Source organism: Neoarius graeffei, chromosome 9 (genome assembly GCF_027579695.1).
Source record: "Neoarius graeffei isolate fNeoGra1 chromosome 9, fNeoGra1.pri, whole genome shotgun sequence".
Lineage (NCBI taxonomy): Eukaryota > Metazoa > Chordata > Actinopteri > Siluriformes > Ariidae > Neoarius > Neoarius graeffei.
Window position 1 is genome coordinate 89710486 of NC_083577.1, and position 6000 is coordinate 89716485.

Here is a 6000-nt window from a genome sequence, read left to right on the forward strand (position 1 = left end):
CTATTTTTCCATTTTGAAGGATAGGTTATACCGAGTGACGCAGGACACTCAGACGAAAGAGCGAGTCACCCAGTTGTTAATTCCAAAGAGCTGCCGGGAATTGGTATTCCAGGCGGCTCACTTTAATCCCATGGCTGGACACCTCGGGCAGGATAAGACACTCGCCCGGATAATGGCCCGATTCTATTGGCCGGGGATTCGCGGCGACGTCCGTAAGTGGTGTACGGCGTGCTGCGAATGCCAGTTAGTAAATCCAGCGGCCATTCCAAAAGCGCCCTTGCACCCCCTACCATTAATCGAGACCCTGTTCGAAAGAATTGGGATGGATCTCGTTGGGCCATTAGATCGGTCAACACGAGGGTACTGCTTTATATTGGTTCTGGTGGACTATGCAACGCGATACCCGGAAGCGGTGCCTCTTCGCAATATCTCAGCACGTAGTATTGCAGAGGCCCTCTTCCACATCATCTCCCGGGTTGGAATCCCGAAAGAGATTCTGACTGACCAAGGCACCTCGTTTATGTCACGAACACTGAGCGAACTGTATGGGCTACTGGGTATTAAGCCGATCCGCACCAGCGTTTATCACCCACAGACGGACGGTTTAGTTGAACGGTTCAATCGCACCCTCAAGAATATTATCAAAAAATTCGTAAGTGAGAACGCACGTAACTGGGATAAGTGGTTCGAACCCTTGTTGTTTGCAGTGCGAGAGGTCCCCCAAGCCTCCACAGGGTTCTCCCCATTTGAATTATTATATGGGCGTAAGCCGCGCGGCATCTTAGATGTACTGCGGGAAAATTGGGAGGAGGGACCTTCACAGAGCAAAAACGAAATTCAGTACGTTATGGATCTGCGCGCAAAACTCCACACGCTCACCCACCTAACTCAGGAGAATTTGCGGCAGGCCCAGGAACGGCAAGCCCGCCTGTACAACAAGGGTACGCACCTTAGAGAGTTCACTCCGGAAGATAAGGTACTCGTCCTGTTGCCCACGTCGAGCTCCAAATTAATCGCCAAGTGGCAAGGACCCTTTGAGGTCACACGGCGAGTCGGGGACGTCGACTATGAGGTTAGGCGAACGGACAGGGAGGGGGCACTACAGATCTACCACCTCAATCTGCTGAAACTCTGGAACGAGGAGGTCCCCGTGGCGTTGGTGTCGGTAGTTCCGGAGAAGGCGGAGCTGGGGCCGGAGGTCCAAAAAGGGTCATTGGCATCACGTACCTCTCCGGTCCCCTGTGGAGACCACCTCTCCCCGACCCAACTCACGGAGGTCGCCCAGTTGCAGGCCGAGTTTTCGGATGTGTTCTCGCCCCTGCCCAGTCGCACTAACCTCATAGAACACCACATAGAGACGCCCCCGGGGGTGGTAGTGCGTAGACGTCCTTATAGATTACCTGAACACAAAAAAAAGGTGGTTCGGGAAGAACTTCAGGCCATGCTCGAAATGGGCATCATTGAGGAGTCCCACAGTGACTGGAGCAGCCCGGTGGTCTTGGTTCCCAAGGCCGACAGCTCAGTCCAGTTCTGTGTGGACTATAGAAAAGTCAACGCGGTGTCTAAATTCGACGCGTACCCAATGCCTCATATTGATGAGCTGCTCGATTGACTAGGCACGGCTCGCTTTTACGCGACACTGGATTTGACGAAGGGATATTGGCAGATCCCCTTGACTCCATTATCCCGAGAGAAAACGGCCTTTTCCACACCGTTCGGCTTACACCAGTTCGTCACACTTCCGTTTGGGCTGTTTGGGGCGCCCGCTACGTTTCAGCGGCTCATGGACCGGGTCCTCCGGCCGCACGCCACCTATGCGGCCGCTTACCTAGACGACATCATCATTTATAGTAATGACTGGCAGCGGCACCTGCAACACCTGAGGGCCGTCCTTAGGTCACTGAGGCGGGCGGGACTCACTGCCAACCCGAAGAAGTGTGCGATTGGGTGGGTGGAAGTACGGTATCTGGGCTTCCACTTGGGCAACGGGCAGGTGCATCCCCAAATTAATAAGACAGCAGCGATTGCGGCCTGCCCGAGGCCCAAGACCAAAAAGGGGGTGAGACAGTTCCTGGGGCTGGCTGGCTACTATCGTAGGTTTATACCTAATTATTTGGATGTCACCAGCCCGCTGACTGACCTCACTAAAAAGGGGGCGCCAGATCCGGTCCAGTGGACGGAGCAGTGCCAGCGGGCTTTCTCTGAGGTAAAGGCTGCACTGTGTGGGGGGCCACTCTTACACTCCCCTGACTTCTCTCTCCCTTTTTTGTTACAGACGGATGCATCGGACAGAGGGCTGGGGGCCGTTTTGTCCCAGCGGGTGGAGGGGGAGGACCGCCCGGTCCTATACATCAGCCGCAAGCTGTCAGTGTGTGAGGGGCGCTACAGCACAATTGAGAAAGAGTGCCTGGCGATCAAGTGGGCGGTCCTCGTCCTCCGTTACTACCTGCTGGGGCGCTCTTTCACCCTCTGTTCGGACCACGCGCCCCTCCAGTGGCCCCACCGCATGAAGAATGCCAATGCGTGGATTACCCGTTGGTATCTGGCACTCCAACCCTTCAACTTCAAGGTGGTCCACAGGCCGGGGGCGCAGATGGTCGTGGCGGACTTCCTCTCCCGTCAAGGGGGGGGAGTCGGCTGCGGGCCAGACGGGTGCCCGGCCTGAGTCGGGCGGTGGGGGTATGTGGCAGCGGGGGTGTGGTCAAGCACCGGTCTGTGACAGGAGGGTGGAGTCAGGGAAGGTGAGTGGCAGAATCGCTACACCTGACAGTAATTAACCTGTGTTTTGTGTGTGTTTTTCCAGTAAACCGCTCCCTATTTAAGGAGGCTGAGAGAGAGCAGAGGGAGCGCAACCCGGGATTGGAGGCTGAGTGTGTGTCTGTGTGCGTGTGTGCTTACGCCATAGTATAACTGAAAAGTTGTTTAATAAATACGCTTTCTCTACCTCCAAATGTTGTCCTGCCGTCCTCTGTGCTCCACCCACACATTATCTGCGCTACAATGGCATTTCAAAATTGTTCTGAGAAATGACTTAAGGCAAATACATGAAACACTGTGATGGTGGATTATGGGTATGAAATGTAAACATTACTGCCTACTGCAGCAGAGTTCAGAAGGAGGATGTACATATAAATATCTTATGCACAATCAAAATGTACAACACCCATGTTGATAGCTCAAGTTGAAATTCTTGTTTGTAAATGGGTGTACACACAGGAAGATGTTTGCTTGTTGCCCATTGCTTTGTCACTGAAAGTTCGTTGCTAGGGTTGTCCACATATAAATAAATTTTATTGTTTTGTTTGTCACCTGAATATTACAGGTTCTAGTTGTCAAGGTCAACAGGAAAATATGACTGTAATCCTTCCCAAGAAACATTGATGGCTGGAGCCATCAGAGTGGCCATATTACTGCAGTGACATGCCAAATAGATAGATAGTTGCCTTGATAACTCTTTTTATATATTGACAAACAATATATATTGACAAAAATATTATACTTGGTCATTTATTTACTGAGGAAAATGATCCAATATTACATAAATATGACTGAAAACATCAGATTTTCACATAAGTCCTAAAAGTAGATGAAGAGAACCCAGTTAAACAAATGAGACAAAAATATCAAACTTGGTCATTTATTTATTGAGGAAAATCATCCAATATTACATATCTGTGAGTGGCAAAAGTATGTCAACCTTTGCTTTCAGTATCTGGTGTGACCCCCTTGTGCAGCAATAACTGCAACTAAACATTTCAGTAACTGTTGATCAGTCCTGCACACCGGCTTGGAGGAGTTTTAGCCTGTTCCTCCATACAGAACAGCTTCAACTCTGGGATGTTGGTGGGTTTCCTCACATGGACTGCTTGCTTCAGGTCCTTCCACAACATTTTGATTGGATTAAGGTCAGGACTTTGACTTGGCCATTCCAAAACATTAACTTTATTCTTCTTTAACCATTCTTTGGTAGAACGACTTGTGTGCTTAGGGTCGTTGTCTTGCTGCATGACCCACCTTCTCTTGAGATTCAGTTCATGGACAGATGTCCTGACATTTTCCTTTAGAATTCACTGGTATAATTCAGAATTCATTGTTCCATCAATGATGGCAAGCTCTCCTGGCCCAGATGCAGCAAAACAGGCCCAAACCATGATATACCACCACCATGTTTCACAGATGGGATAAGGTTCTTATGCTGGAATGCAGTGTTTTCCTTTCTCCAAACATAACTCTTCTCATTTAAACCACAAAGTTCTATTTTGTTCTCATCCGTCCACAAAACATTTTTCCAATAGCCTTCTGGCTTGTCCACATGATCTTTAGCAAACTGCAGATGAGCAGCAATGTTCTTTTTGGAGAGCAGTGGCTTTCTCCTTCTCTTTATATACTTTTAGTACTTGTGTGAAAATCTGATGATGTTTTAGGTCATATTTATGCAGAAATATAGAAAATTCTAAAGGGTTCACAAACTTTTAAGCACCACTGTATGATATCAGAAATATATCATTATATCTCCTCCTGCACTGTATGCACACAAGCTAAAGTGCACCACACTGTACCTGCCAGTAAGCTCATGCCACTTCCCCTCCCACAGTGCCCATGGTCCCACTTATTCTCCAAGCCCCTTCATTTGATCCCTCCTCCAGGCCTACTCACAGATTTTGAGGTAGCTGAACTAATTTTCAATCATGTGTTCCATTAGTTTGTGATCCCACAGGACAGTGTCAGTAACAGGGTTGACAGATTTATCTTCCATGTCTAGTATGGCTTCATGGAGAAACGGGATCTCTTTAAGACACATGTTTGGCTACCACCCTTCGTCAAATGGCCAAGTAGAGGGACAACCAGGATATTACATAGTTTCTAGGGGCCTTTTGTTCTGAAAACCATGAGGATTGGCCATGGTTCCTTCCATGGGCCAAATATGCCTAGGACTTATTGCGCCACTCAGCCTGATCCCATTTCAAAGCATGCTGGGACACAAGTCCTCCATGGAGTGGGAGAGCACCCACCAATGACTAGAACAAGTAGCTCAACCAAACTATAGGTTTGCAGACTGTCACCATGGAGCAAATCTACATTTCAACCCAGGTGACCAAGTGTGGCTGGCAACAAGGGATTTCAGGAACACACAGGGGTGGAGTACAAGCTGAGTACTCAGTACACCAGCCCTTAGAAAATCCTCCAATGTGTCAATGAGGTAAGCTTCAAACTAGACCTACAAATCCATAGGAGAACTTGCCTTAACCATATGTCCCATCTAAAGCCTATAATTTCTGATTTCCTGGCTACCACCATGCTCACAACCACTCCACCTTCACCTCTCAACATTGAAGGACAGGCAGTATGGATTGTAAGATCCATAGTAAACTCATGCAGAAGATAAGGGAAACTAGAGTACCTGGATGACTGGGAGGGCTACGGCCCAAAGGAACAGTGTTGGGTTCTGGTGCACGGCATCCTTGTTCCACTCCTATTTCTGGACTTTCATTCAAAGCACCCTGAGAAGCCAGGCCCCCACTTCAGGGGTTGATCCAAAAGGAGTATCTCTCCCAAAGTGAGCTCCTCAGACACAAGGTCTGTCATGTAAGTCCCAGCATCCCCGCTGAACTCCATTCTCCAGAACATACTGCAGTTTATAAGCATGGCCACCAAGAACTACAACACACACACACACACACCTCTCTGTCATGCTCCCAGTCAGCTGACTTCTGATCACACATACACCTGTTCATTATAATAGTCATAGAATATTTAATATTTATTTGTTTTTGAACTTGTATGCCTTTTGTGTTAATAAATATCAAACCTGCTTTTACATTTATGGCTGTGATGACAATAATGGCTGACTTGACTTGACTTTATATGTCTCACTTTTTATAGATTTACGGCTTTATATAAAGTCTACAAAGCAAGTTAGTTCCTGTTCTTGTCAGTTCTGCGTGCCTTGGGCTCCGCACACACTGAGTGGGATACAGCATGTGCTGTGAACAAGGCACA

At 48.3% G+C, this 6000-nt stretch overlaps 1 long non-coding RNA gene across 1 annotated transcript in view; it reads right to left on the minus strand.

The window, feature by feature from the left end:
- Positions 1-5620, minus strand: part of LOC132891390 (uncharacterized) — a 90544-nt gene extending 84924 nt beyond the window's left edge. Inside the window, exon 1 of the long non-coding RNA XR_009655318.1 lies at positions 5402-5620. This is a non-coding gene — a long non-coding RNA (uncharacterized LOC132891390). The remainder of the gene's footprint in view (positions 1-5401) is intronic.
- Between the last annotated feature and the right edge of the window lie 380 nt (positions 5621-6000).